Genomic DNA, 12,942 nt, shown 5'->3' on the forward strand with positions numbered 1-12,942 from the left:
CCCTGGCTTGTGATTGTCTTATCTCAACGCAGCAAAAGGACAGAGGGGTCAATAGCAGCACACGAGTGCTCAGAAGTGGACACTCGAAGCCGAGTGCCAAAACCGCCGTGAGACGCCCGTGTCGAGTGGCCTCGTTTCTACCAGCGCCGATTGCCTCCCTCAAAAGCCAGGGCGAGCCGCACTCCTCCAAGGTCAGCAAAGCCAGCCACCTGTCCCAGACCCCCGAGACCCCCAGCAGTGGAACTTCCCAGGCAGAAAACATGAGCCTGGTGCTTGCTCAGCAGAGCTGGAGGCTGACCCAGCCCTCAGCACAGCCTCTTCGAGGCCCATTAATATCAGGGAGCCCCACACTGGGATGTCCTTGTTATCACCAGGTCAGGGGCTCTCCATATTACCTCTTTTGTGGGTTCAACACACGGCTCCAGGACTCTCAGACTGAAATGTCAGTGCCCTGCATCCATGCGTTTTGTCTGGGCCAAGGGAGGCTCACCGACGTTGACAAGGACCCCAGCAGCCTTGCTTCCAGCCGCAGCAAGCAGGCTGAGCGCCCCTCACCTGACCTTGCCTCCTTCAGTCAAGGAGGAAGCATCACGGAATGTACATATTATTATCTTATTTGAAAGATACATAATATTTGAATGTTATATTATTATATTATTTGAAAGATATGTTATTACCTTAGTGTAAGGAAAAAATGCCAGTGGTTTCATCTCACATAGAAGAGCTGAATGCAACTCAGCCCAAGGCAGGTGCAATTACGAGCACTCTCTCTGGCTTTACACACAGGCACCCAGGCAGGGCTGAATTTCAGTCCTATAAGAGAGACCAGTCCTTTGCCATAAGAGTCGTCCTCAGCCTGCTACCATGATTTTCTTCTCTGCAACCACCTTTTTAAATTTTCTCCCGCTACACTAATTTTTCACTTTTTGCACAGAAGAAGGTAGACTCAGACCCCTTCAAGGAGAGGCATGGCAGCACAAGAGCCCTTTTGGTGCTGGCCCTGCTGCTGAATCGCCCTCATCCTGGGAACATCTGAAGCCCTTCCCCATCCAGCACAGATCACGACTACTCCAAAAGTTTTGAAAATTTGAAAAATGCCACTTCATCAAAACTCATCCTTTTCCCAAAAGAGCCAGCTGTTTCATTAAATCTTCCTTTTCAAACATTTCATTGGACGTATGAAAAGAGTGGGAGTCATCAAATTGCCCCATTTCAACATTTTCCAAAAGAATCATTTCCTCTTCCATCCCTGTGTAATGTTTTTTGTTTTGTTTTGTTTTAAAATCATGATTAATTTACACTAAAAGGAGATTTGAAAAACTGCCCAAGCTGAAATTTAGCTACTGTTTTAAAGCTTGTCAAAACCACCTGCTTTGATTGACAATGTCTGCAATTTTTTCGATTTTTTTTTCAATTTTTCACTTTTTTCCTAATTGAGGAGGGGGAAGAAATTAAAATCCACACAACTTCTCACAGAATGAGGAACCCATTTCCTGCCAGCTCCTGAAACTCTTCTCCAAATTTCTGGGGGATTGAAGCACATACTTATGGGCTCCGATGATTAGCAACACTTCCTCGAATCGGGGCAGCACTGCTCTCTTCCCACTGGGATTTTTTTCTGATATTTTGTTTTATCTGCATGTTAATGGCTGCTGAATGATCACTTTACTAAGCAGTGCATCAACCCCTTGCAAGCCGTCTGCCCCAGGTTCTGCGAGAACTCCCCACGCCAAGAGGACGGCTCAGGAAGACCATTAACTGATTTTTTGCTTTCACTTAGAGCTTGCAACATTGACATGCCTGCTCAATATTTGACAAGCTATCCGCCGGCCCTGTCCACTGCTGAGATCTGAGCAGCATCTCGGGAAAATATTCCTGTTCTTTGCTGCCACAGAAACCTGCCTTTTTGATCCCGAGCCACAGCGGTCCTGATGGGGCAGATCCTGCCCCGCCAGCTGCCGCGAACTGGGAGTAGCTCTGCCTTCCAGAGCCAGCGTGATGGGGAGAAGGTCGTGTCCCCAGTCCTCAGGTGGCAGTGGTGTTCCCACGATGGGCATAACTGTGGCCACCCTCCCCTCCTAGGCACGTGCTGGGCTCCAAGGGTGTTTTGTTCCCCCTGAAGTTAAGCAGACACGTAAGCACTGATGGGCAGGGGTGCATGCTCATGTCCCCAAGTGCACACTGATGTCCCATCACTTGTGGCCATCAGGATCTGCCTGGGCTCAGGTACTTGTTTCCTGGTTTGGGCTTGGGGCATAGTCTTAAGAGAAAAGAAGGGGTGTGGTATCTTGCCCCATTCCCCTCCAGCAAGACCCCTAAATGAGTGCATCGTTTAAATATCTGCTTGGCTTTACAGAGGAGAATAAACACAAGCACCAGCTTCAGCACCCCATGCACCTGGGCGCTTGGCCCTTGCAGACACCTGGCTACGTCCCGCTGCAGCATGCAGGCTGTGTCCACAAACAAACCCTTTTGGCCTTCTGACAGTGACCTGATCTCTCTTTCACACTGCCCTGGGGTTGTGCGGGGACACGGTCCTGGGGAATTCAGGCTGCACACTTTGATTTGCTTGAGCATAGCGCGCCGGGGTGTTTGGCTGAATGAAGATGCATCGCTGAACTGGCGCCAGGAGCCGGCACGCAGCCGTCACTGAGATGCAAAGAGCAAGCGGGGAGGGTTCCCCTTCTCTGCAGATCCCACCGAGGTCACATGTCAGGGAGATGAACCCTTCGTAGCTGTTAAAAATCTCAAGTCTGGAATTGCAGGGGATTATCTGGCTGTTTTATTCTCTGCTCGTTTTCCATTGAACACATTCTGCAGACAAGGAGAGGGAGAAAGAGGAGGTGAAGGCGAATGGGAGGGAGGGGCGGTGGGAGAGAGTCAATTGACAAAGTGAGGTTATTACTTTTTCAGAAAAGAAAATGCATTCTACATTTTGAGGAAAAATATTGATACGTGGTTTAATGCTCTTTTATTTCTTTCACTCTCTCTTCTTCACCACTCTAGTTTGTGTTCTGCAGGTCTTGTGTTTGCAGAAGCCCCTGTCTTCGGCAGTCATTTCTTGTCTATGAACCAAATCTCCTTGGAGGCAGCTTCCCACTCCTTTCTGCAGGCTGAGCGGAAGGAGGGTGCAGGATCAGTGCCGCAGGATGACTTCAGGGGCACGGTGCATCTGCCTTCCCTCAGGGGCTTGGCATCCTCTGGGCTGAGGTGTTGTTTGAGGCAGGAATTCTTGCAAGCCACCAAACACCTGAACGCCTCCTTTCAAATTCCCTTTGAAGCTGTGGTTATTTGGGGGGGGGGGGGGGGGGGGCGGGGTGTGTGGAATAGAAAGCCCATGGGTCTATTTCCATCCTCCCTCGCTTTCCCTGCTCAAGTGTCCGTGGACATCATGGCTGTTGCTCTGGGTCAGTGCAGCTTTTCCAACCTCTTTTTGCTCTTCAGTCTCTTCTGCATCTTTTTTCATCCTTCTCCATCTGCTCCTCTGCTCCCCTGCTCCTTCCCCCTGCATTATTTAACTCCTGGGGATCCTCACCCACCACCATCGGCCCCACTGGCCCAAAGTCTTCCTGAAATGCCACAGCAAGGACCTCAGCACCTGGCAGAGAAGGCAGACCTACAAAACCCCTGCCACATCCAGATGACACCCGGATGTTTGTGCACCAGCTGGATAAACTGGCCAGAAAACACAGTGTCTGGAGCAAACGTGTGCATTTAGCCCTTTTAACGCTACATAAATGAAGTGCAGGAAACAAAAACTTCATCCATTAATGTAATGACAGGTATTTCCCTGTTCTTAGGCTGGGCCTAGTCGAGCAAAACACTTAAGTACATGATTAATTTGAAGTCTAAGAGACTTAAGCATGTGCTTAAGCGTTCTGCAGCTCTGGACCTAACAACAGAGGTTTCTACAGAGCAATCCATGCTCATGACATGTTACAGTGGTAGTTAGATGTATGGATTAAGGGTGCCATAAACAGTTGAGATATTCTGTTTAAACAATCATTTGTTGACAAGACTATTCTAAGCCCATCGAATCCCTAAGTGATAGATGTATGTTGTCTTTCTGAGTCTCATGCTGTATCAGCCATTGATTTTTTCAGCCTGGATGCTAAGGTAACCTTTACCTGAGAGCTTAAGCAGAAAGCAATGGGTGTATGCTCACTGTGCCAGCCACTGTTTGTATTGCCGGAGCGAGAACAAAGCGAGGGCTCATCTTCACATCCTTCCGCACTGCACAGGGCTGCCCTGGGCTGCTGCAAGACCGGGGACAAAGCAGCCCTCCCGGCTGGGGTTGCTCAGTGCTGTCACAGCACATTCATGGAGCCAGCTTGGAGCCCTGGCCATGGGATGTTTCCCCAGCCGCAGACACGCAGCCCCTCTCCAGGGTCCTGCTCCGGCCCCAGCCATGTCTCGGGGCAGTTTCTCGTCCCCAACCCACCCGGCCACCCAGGGGAGGAGCCCCATGTCCTTGCCATGCCGGCAGCTCACCACTCAGCAGCCATTTCAGATGTTTGTCCCCAGAGACCCACAGGTGCCCCAGCGGCTCCATCCCCATGCGGGCACCATGTCAGATGCCCTTCTCTGAGATCTGTTTTAATCACATTTATACAGTGTAACCAGGGGAAGGAATCTATTGACAGTCTGTCTTCACATTTCTGTCAATTCTTCCGTAGACATCATTAAATCCAAGAGTGGATCTTAATTTAACATGTTAGCTAACGGGTTATTTAATTAGTTTTCAATACCCCCCCAAAAAAGTGGGTGGTGGGGAAATGGACTATGTATTAAGGGAAAAAAAAAAAAAAGGAAAAAAGAAAAAAAGAAAAAAAAAAAAAAAAGGAGAGAGAGAAAGAGAGTAAGATGATGAGCACATCCAGGTTTCCCGGATCTGCAGAGAAATTGTCTCCTCAGCCCCTTCGCCCCTTCTCTCTCACAAGAAAGAGCCCTGTTGCGTTTCCTCTTCTCCCCACTGTGTTCAATAATAAATGAAAATGGTAAAAAGCAATTCATACACAGGCTAAGTGTCTGGATTTATTATCAAGACAATTACACCGAGGAGACTTCCCGGAAAATTACTCTTCGAAGTCTTTCTCTGCCACCCCCTCCTAGTTTGGATAAATACAGCAGCAATTACTGCTGCGGGAGAGAGGAGGGCACAGGGAGAGGGGTGCCACTGCTCCATGCCCCAGCCGGGCTTGCTCTCGGGGCGCCACCTGCCATCAGGGTGGATTTGTGCCCAGGGCGGGGGGGACTTGGGGGTGTGGGTTTGGGGGGAGTGGATTCATGTTTCCCATTGATGAGGCTGTGAGCTGGGTATCGATTATGGCCAGCTGGAGCTCTGTGCGTGTGTGTGCACGTGTGTGATAGCTGCATGTGGCTGTGAGCTGCCTTGGGTTATTTTAGTGAAAAGCACACCATGACCCAGGGTTGGTGCGGAGCAGGCCTGGGCACCCATCCCACAGGGGACCCACGGCCCCATCCCACAGGGATGTGGTGCCCAGCCCCACTGGCCCAGTGGAGACAGCTCTGGTCTGACTGGGGGCGGCAGGTCCCTACCTGTCCACATCCCTGCTTCATCCCTTGATCCTGCCTCACTCCCTATTTTCCCTCATCCCCATCCCTGCCTGTCCCCATCCCTGACTCATTTCCTCTTTTTCCCTGTCCCCAACCCTGCCTGTCCCTGTCCCTGCCTCATTTCCCTTTTTTTCCCTTTTCCCTATCCCTGCCTGTCCCCATCCCTGACTCATTTCCTCTTTTTCCCTGTCCCCAACCCTGCCTGTCCCCATCCCTGACTCATTTCCTCTTTTTCCCTGTCCTCAGCCCTGCCTGTCCCCATCCCTGCCTCATTTCCTCTTTTTCCCTTGTCCCCATCCCTGCCTGTCCCTGTCCCTGCCTCATTTTCCTTTTTTCCCTTTACCCTATCCCTGCTTGTCCCCGTCCATGCCTCATTTCCCCTTTTTCCCTTGTCCTCATCCCTGCCTCACCCTTGTCCCCATCCCTGCTTCAGTCCCATCCCCACCTTCCACCCATCCCGTCCTGTTCCTGCCTCATTTCCCATTTTTCCTCTTCCCCCAGCCCTGTCTTGTACCCATCCTCACCTTGTACTGCTCCCTGTCTGTCCCTTGTCCCTGCATCGTGCTCATTCCTTGTGTTCATCCGCTCCTTGTTCATCCCTGCCTCATGTCTCTGCATCGTGTCCCCATCCCTGCCTCATGTCCCCATGTCCCTAACTCATGTCCTCATCCCTCCCCATCCCATCCCTGCCTGTCTCCTGTCCCCACCGCTGCCCACCCCGGGCCATGCCCGGCAGTGGGGCACATCCCCGGGGAACAGAGGCACCTGTTGTGGGGACAGAACCCCAGGGACCAGGGAGGGGGACAGTGCCCCCCGCCCCGCACCCCCTCCCTGGGCCGCTCCGGTGCGACCGAGCCGGAGCAAACGGCACCTCAGGGGCCCGGCCGTGCCCGCCCCACTGCCCTGGGGCTTGGGGAGAAAAGTCTCCAAAAATAGGATCGCCTCTTTTCGGAAAGGCAGAGATGCTTCCCGAGCTGGGAAAACGAGTCCTGCTGGAACAGGAAAAAAAAATGCCGAAAATATTCAGAACCGAGAAATGCGGATAAATACACTCGCATATGGATAAAATAAATACAATCTCCATGTGGATATATACCTTGTATATACACAGTATGTATGATATATATATTATGTACAAAATAAGTGCATTGAATTCCTGATTTCGGCGCACAGCACTGGGCAGAGCCGTGCTGCGGAGCGGAGGACAGCGCCCGGTTCTCCTCCGCACGGGCGTTTTCCACCTTGCCGGCACTGGGCGCCCTCCCGCAGCCCCGGGACCCCGTGCTGGGGCACCCCAAAGCCGCCCACGATGTGCCGGGGCTTGGGGGGGGCACCTGCAGCTTTTGGGGAACACCCGTGGGTGCCAGGCACAGGGCGCTGCCAGTGGCACCGGGCGTTTTAACGCGCGTTGTTAAAAGAAAGGTTTTACCAGACATCGCCCTAAATGCTCGGCCCGGCCCCACTAAAAGTCGCCGTTTGCTGGTTTTTAACTTTTTTTTTTTCCTTTTTTTTCTTATTTTTTTCTTTTTTCCCCCCGAATGCTCAGACATTCGGGTTTGGGAATCCCAAATTGCACAAGGAGAGAAATGGCAAAATGGGATGCCCGGACCCGGAGAGGAGAGGGCAGAGCTGGGGACAGCCCGAGGGGGGGTCCCAGCCTCACGCACCCCGCAGAGCACCCACAAACTCGCTGCACTTCCCTCTTCTAAGCTTCTAAATCCTGCCCGGGCTCCGGGACGGCCGAGTCCGAGCGTGGGAAAGACGGAAGAGGGGGCAGGAGGGAGGTAAAAAAATAATAATAAAAAAATAAAAAAATAAAAAAGGAAAAAAAAAGGGGGAAAAATCCCACCTCGGATCTTGGCGATATCCGAGTGGTTTTCACTGCTTTTCCCCAAAAAGCCCCGGCGGGGCCGCGCCGCTGCCAGGGTGTAAAGTTCAGGGCTGGTCCGCTGTGAACTTTTGCAAACAAATCGCGGGTGGAAGAGGCTCCCGGAGGTCCCCGCTGCCTTCCCCGGCGCTGGGGGCACGGCGAGGGGGTGCAGGGAGGGGGACCGGGTAGTGGCCGCCGGTGGGTGCGCGGCCCCGGGGAGCGCGACCCCGGCCCCAAGCCGCGCTGCGCCGGAGCTCGGCGGGGAAGAGCTCCGGGAGTGACATCGAAAAGAGCGGCCGCGGGTCCCCAAACCGCCCCCCCGGAGTGAAATTGGATGGGCCCCCGGCCCCCAGCCCGCTCCCCGCCGCCGCCGCGGCCCCGCCGCTGCCGGCCGCCGAGTTTTGGGGGGACTCAAAGTTTGGGGCAAACGAGAAAAGTGGGCGGCGAGCCCCAGGAGGGGCCGGCTCGGCCCCCACCCCCCTGCAGATTTATTTCCCCCCCTTGCTGCGGTTTTTCCTCCTTCCCCACCGACCCCGGGGGAAGGCGAACGGCAAAAGCGGGCGGGGGGCTCCTTCCGACGCCCCCCCCCCCCCGGCCTGTCCCTCTCCCTAAATTCACCCGGTGCCTTTTTTACGGAGACGGAGGAAATTATTCGCCGAGGGTGCGGGGTTAAAAATATTTCTGCATCCCGCAAAAAGGAAAGGAAAAGAAGCCGCGAGCAGCAGGGAAAGGGCCTGAGCTCGCAGCTAAAATTTGCTCAAAGAGAAAAAATAAAAGAAAAAGAAAAACGCCGAAGGTGCAAACGGGCAATGGGGGGCGGCCCGGGGGTGCGGGGGATTGGGGCCCAGAAAATGGTTGTGGGGGAAAGGGCTGGAGCCCCCCCGCCGGCCCCGCTGCCGAATTCCTCCCCGAAACGCCAGAAAGCCGAGCTCAAGACGCAAGGAGACGCCGTGAAATCGGGGAAGGGAAAATCGTACCCGAAAAGGTGTGGGGGGGGATCTGGGGGGCGGCAGGAGCGGGGCTGCCCCCGCCGGGGCTGCGCGGAGCCGGGGGGCGCGGCGGGACCCCCGCGGGACGGGGCCTCGGACCCGGCGCTGCGCCCCCCGGAGCGGGTTTTTCCCATATCCCGCTTGAACAACCCCAAATCCAGGCGGAACTTTTTTGTTCCGGCGTCGCTGGCTTTTCCTGCCTTGTTTTGTTTTGGAAGTGAAAGCGTTTGAATCCCCTTCAAGAACCGGTATCAAAGTCTCTTTTTTTAAAAGCTATTGATTGCAAAAGTCTTATTTAAACCAACACATTTTAGTTTCTCACATTTTAAAACATCATCTGGGGCCCATTGTATGGAAAATCGATTAGCAGAAATTGCCACGCTCTTTGCCTCCCGCTTGATTGTTGTAAAATCGAGACATCCATAGGCAAAGGCTGGGCTGGGAAAGATTTGGAACCGAAATGAAAGGGTTTGCAAGGAATCTATAGGCACTAAATAATTCACCTGCCAGGCGATGGTGCTGTTATTTTGAAGCCTTAAAGAACTTTAAGGAACTTGATTTCCTATAGGGAAGTGCCATGGCAGGATGCGCGGGGCTGCGCGGGAGCCACGTTGCCGCTCGCTCCCGTTCCGTGCCTGGCAAAACCAAATGCTTTAGCCCCTGGGCTGTACCTGTCCGCCGGCTGCCACAACCCCTGCCCGCAGGTGCGCGTCCCACTCCTCTGGATGTGTTTCTGGCCGTGGCGCTTGGGTTTTCGAGCTCTTCCTAAGTGTGTGTGCGGGGGGAGCGGAAATACAGAGAGATTTGAGCGCAAAACCAAACGGCTGGAGCGCAGCAGCGCGGACCCGGAAGGCAGGGGTAGAAGCGGGGAGGGGGCAGCAGTGCCCCCCCTTGCCCTCTACGCCCCTTCCCCACCGCTCCCGGAGCCGCTGCCCCCTGCCCGAGCTGCCCGGAGCGCCCCGGGGGCGGCCCCGGGGGAGCGGCCGCGAGTCCGGTGCGGGCAGCCCCGAGCACCCCGCTCCCCCCGGGGGGCAGCGACGGGCGGCCGGGGGGTGCTGAGGGGGCTGAGCGCTGCCAGGATGAATTATTTTTTTTGGGGGGGGGTGGTTATTGGCTCCCCCCTCACTGCGCTTCTCTCCCCGCTCGTCCCAGCCGGCGGTCCCTTCGGGTGCCCTGCCCCGTCCCCCTTGTCCCCAAGGCCGCGGGGTTGCGGGGGGGGCCGGACGAGGGCCCCTGCTCCCCCTCCGCACTTACCGCCCCCGGCTCCGCGCCTCGGGGTGCCGGCACTGCCCGGCTCCTCTCGGAGAGCTGCCCGGGCGGCTTCGGAGGAGCGGAGGGATGGGAATTAAATAGAGAGAGGGAGCTCAGGAAGAAAGAGGAGGCGAGGGAAGGGATCAATAGCATCCAGCTGGCGAATGGAAAGAGGGGGAGAGGGCCCCGGCCGCCTCCGAGCAGGCTCCGCGTTAGGGCGCGCAGCGACCGCGGGCAGAGCGGTGCGGTGCCGGGACCCCGCCCGGGCACGGGGCTCTGCCCCCGGCCATCCCCGCGGCCTCGGGGCGCTCCGAGCCCTGCTCGGGAAGGCGGAGAGGGAGGAAAAGCCCGGCGGGGTTCACCCGTGCCAGCGGCGGCTCGGGCCCACGGCCCGGCCCCGGGCTGTGCCGCCGCCTCCCCGCTCCCCCGGCCCCGCACGGCTCCGTGCCGCTCGCCTAATGATATTGCATCGATCGGGGAAGAGCCGGGGGGAGGTGGGAGGTGGGGGGGGGTAAAGGCGGGGGTGCGCGGAGCTACCGCATTACTCAATTATGTCGCACTAATTACTAAAAAGTCTCTCTCTTTTTTGTTGTTTGCTTGGTGCAAAGCTCGGCGGAGGGCAGAGTCCAACGCCTGCCCCGGGGGCCCGCTGCTCCGGGCCCGCTTGGGGCTGGGGAGGGGGGGTTGTGGGGTTAGGGGGCGGCCGTGTCGCCGTCCCCCACCGTCAGCCTGGCCCGGGGCCGCTGCGCGGGACGGAGGGCGCGCTGGGCAGCTGCAGGCTGGGATCTATCGATGGGCGGTCGATGGGCCGATCGATGCGTTATCGCCATTATTGCACTCGATGAAACCGTTTCAGACGCGGCTGCTTCAGCCCTTGCTCGTTCTCCCCCCACCTCCTCCCTGCGCCCCACTCCCCCTCCCCCCCACTACCCGCTTAGCCCCCCCCCCCCCCCAATCCCTTGATCCCCTAGCGCTGCCCAGCTCCGGACCCCCCAGCGCAGCGCTGCCCGGCTCCGTGTCCCGTTACCTGCCTGGAACCCCCTCCTCCACCCCCCCCTTCACCCCCACCCGACCCCCCCGAGGCCTCCCCTGGGTGCTGGGGGCTTTGCACCCCCCCCCCCGGAGCCACACCGCCCCCCCGGGACGGGGCTCGTTCCCGCCGCCCAGGCACGTTTTGGACCTCGGGGTGGTGGTGGTGGGGGGGGGGTGCGGAGCTGGGAGCGGGGCTGGAAGCAATGACCCCAGGGGTGGGGGGGGCAAATTCTTCCCAAATCCCAGCTCGACCTGGCCCAGCCCGGCTCCGGCAGGCCGGGCCGCGTTACAGCGGGGCTACACCGCCGGCTCGGCCCCTGCTCCGCCGGTGACTGCTCTGCGCCCGCATCCTAGGAACTGGCGGGGCTTTATTTTATGGAATTGGGAATTTTGTGGAATTCGGCACTAAAGCGATGTCCGAGGGGCGCGGGGGACGGCCGGGTGTGACACCGGTCCTTGTGCTCGGGAGAGAGGGGAACGAGGGAGCGGGGCTCCCACCCGTAGCCCCAAATTCAGAGAGGAAATTGACCGGCGTTCCCCTTCCGTTAGGAGGGGGATGGGATGGGATGGGATAGGATGGGATGGGATGGGATGGGATGGGATGGACGGCATGGCATAGGATTTGTTGGGTTAAACCGCACTGCGCTAGTTGGGATGTTCCCATTTGGGAGCCCCCAGCCCCCCCCCAGAAGCCCCTCGGCCGCCAGGGCCGCCTGGAGCCCCCCTTAACCGGGCTTTAACCGGGGACGGAGCCCGGCCGGGGCCCACGGGGGGAAGGCGCCAGGGGAAGCTGCGGATTTTGTGTTTTCGTGTGCTTCAGTAAAGCTTCGGCAAGGGGCACGCGGGGGCCTGGGGACCGGGAGCCGCTTCCCCGGCGCTGGCCGGGAGCTCTGGGGGCGGCCGCCGCGCCCAGCGCCCCACAGGAACCCGACCCTGCGGGGCACCGAGGGGGGCACCGGAACACGCCTGGGGGGGGGACAAACCTGGGGTGGACACCAGGAGCCAGCCCATGGCCTAAACCCCGGCTCACCCCGTCCCTGCCTTCCTGCTTCCCGTCCTCCTCCCCTTCCCATCCCACATCCCCTTTTTATCCCTTCTCCTTTCCCTTTTCCCTCTCCCTTTCCCTTATTCTCCCCTTATTCCTCTCCCTTATTCCCCTTTCCCTTCTTTCCCTTTGCCCCTTTCCCCTTCCCTGCCACCCCTGCAGCAGAGCGCTGTGTGGCCGCCCCCCCCCCCCGCGTGTCCCTGTCGCCTTCCCGTGCCGAGGCGCCCCCACACCCCCCCTCCGTCCCCAAAAAGCTGCCCGGGACCCGGGGGGGGAGGGCACAAGTGTGGGTGCGGGCAGGTGGGGGGGACACGCGTGGGGACATAGGTGTGAGAGAGAGGGAGTGGTTGGGGGAGACGGGGGGGGGGAAGCGGCTGGGGGGGTCAACCAGGCCCTGGGTAAAGAAAGAATTTGGGGGGAACTCTTGGGAGAGCAGCAGGTGCAGGGGGGAGCAGAGAGGATGCGGGGGGGTGCAGGGGGGGCGTTGGGCACAGGCGCTTTGGTAGCACACGCAGGGGTGGGGACAGCCAGATGTGTGCGGGGGGGGGGTCAGCCAGATGTGCGGGGACACAGGTGTGTGCGGGGGGCACTGCGTAGCGCCGCCAGATGTGCGCTGGGTGCCCGGGGAGGGGGGGGGGAGCACCGACGATGGGGGAGGTCACCCTGGGGGGTGGGGGTCAGCCCCTGGGGGGGGTCAGCTTTGGAGGGGGGGGTCACTATGGGGGGCGTCACTATAGGAGGGGGTCAGTATCAGGGAGGGGGGTGACTATAGGGCAGGAGGGGTGCGCAGCCCCATGCGCCGGGCACCCCCGTTCCCGAGGACCGGGGAAGGCGGAGGGGGGGGGGGGGGGGGGGGAGGGGGGGGGGCCGGCACGGCTCGGTTCGGTGCGGGGGGGCTGGGGGGGGAAACGGGGGGGGGGGCGGGGCGGCGCTGACGTCACGCCGCGGCCCAGAGCGAGGCTGCCGGGAGCCGGCGGCCGAGGCGCGCCGCAGCCGCCCCGAGCGCACGCCCCGCGCCCCGCTCCGCTCCGCGCAGCCCCCGCGCAGCGCAGCGCAGAGCCGGCAGCGCCCCGAGGCCGGGCTGGGGCTGCGCGGCATGCCGGCCTGAGCGCGGGGCGAGGGAGATCGATCCCCGGAGCGCGGAGTCTGAATTAATCCGGGCAGCCGGCGCGGGGAGG

Source organism: Cygnus atratus, chromosome 26, assembly GCF_013377495.2.
Source record: "Cygnus atratus isolate AKBS03 ecotype Queensland, Australia chromosome 26, CAtr_DNAZoo_HiC_assembly, whole genome shotgun sequence".
NCBI classification, from domain to species: Eukaryota; Metazoa; Chordata; class Aves; order Anseriformes; family Anatidae; genus Cygnus; species Cygnus atratus.